Consider the following 1,524-nt stretch of genomic DNA (forward strand, 5'->3'; position numbering starts at 1 on the left):
GAATTGATTTGCTGATCTGTGGAAATAGGGCATATAATAAATAATATAGATTGTAGCACTAAATGAACTATACTGCATGTATTTTGTTATGACAAGAAAAATGAGACCTATACATGGAGTCTAGAAGAAAAAATTGAGGATCACATTTTTTTTATTTTGAGATTGAGAGAGAGAGAGAGAGAGAGAGAGAGCATGCATGAGCAGGGGAGAGGGGTATGGGGAGAGAATCTTAAGCAGGCTCCATACTCACAGCAGAGACTGATATAGGGCTAAATCCCAAAAACCTCGGATCATGATGTGAGCTGAAATCAGGAATCAGATGCTCAACGTACTGAGCCACCCAGGAACCCCAAGGATCACGTTCTGAAACCAATTTTTATGCAATGCTTAGACCTAAGTTTCTGTTTTCACTAATCTTCAATGATTATAAAAACTTCCTCAGTAATTGCTAGTAGTTTAACAAGCAAATAGAAATCAAAATAATACAATCCTAGCTAAAATATATTATCAAACACTCTCAAAATGAAAAAGATTGTCTACTTAAGTAAAAAGTGATAGGTGACAGTGTTTTAATCATTTAATCCTATACTCAAAACGGGTGAATTATATATATACCAATATTATATATTATTAACTATATATTGTATACTATAATTATATACAGTATATACTATATAGTATGTGGTATATAAATTATGCCTCACTACTGCTGTTTCTTTTAAAGAAGAAAAAAATTACATGTGATTGTCAAGAAAAGAGTACTCTCACAGATGACATGATACTCTACATGGAAAACCCAATCGACTCCACCAGAAGCCTTCTAGAACTGATCAATGAATTCAGTAATGTTGCAGGGTACAAAATCAATGTACAGAAATCGGTTGCATTCTCACACACCAAAAATGAAGCAACAGAAAGAGAAATCAAGAAACTGATCCCATTCACAGTTGCATGAAACACCATAAAATACCTAGGAATAAACCTAACCAAAGAGGTAAAAAACCTGTATGCTGAAAACTATAGAAGACTTAGGAAGGAAATTGAAGAAGACACAAAGAAATGGAAAAACATTCCTTGTTCATGGATCAGAAGAATAAACATTGTTAAAATGTCATTATTACCCAAAGCAATTTACACATTCAATGCAATCCCCATCAAAGTTGCACCAGAATTCTTCTCAAAGCTAAAACAAACTATCTTAAAATTCATATGGAACCACAAAAAACCCTGAATAGCCAAAGTAATATTGAAGAAGAAAACCAAAACAGGAAGCATCACAATCCCAGACTTTAGCCTCTACTACAAAGCTGTCATCATCAAGACAGTATGGTATTGGCACAAAAACAGACACATAGACCAATGGAATAGAATAGAGAGCCCAGAACTGGACCGACAAGCGTGTGGCTAATTAATCTTTGACAAAACAGGAAAGAGTATTCAGTGGAAAAAAGACAGCCTCTTCAGCAGGTGGTATTGGGAGAGCTGGACAGCAACATGTAGAAGAATGAAATTAGACCACTTTCT

General features: G+C 34.8%; 1 long non-coding RNA gene across 1 annotated transcript in view; it reads right to left on the reverse strand.

The window, feature by feature from the left end:
• Positions 1 to 338: 338 nt before the first annotated feature.
• LOC115286957 overlaps positions 339 to 1,524 on the reverse strand; it is a 3,095-nt gene continuing 1,909 nt past the window's right edge. The window contains exon 3 of the long non-coding RNA XR_003906341.1: positions 339 to 363. This is a non-coding gene — a long non-coding RNA (uncharacterized LOC115286957). The remainder of the gene's footprint in view (positions 364 to 1,524) is intronic.

Source organism: Suricata suricatta, chromosome 1 (genome assembly GCF_006229205.1).
Source record: "Suricata suricatta isolate VVHF042 chromosome 1, meerkat_22Aug2017_6uvM2_HiC, whole genome shotgun sequence".
Lineage (NCBI taxonomy): Eukaryota > Metazoa > Chordata > Mammalia > Carnivora > Herpestidae > Suricata > Suricata suricatta.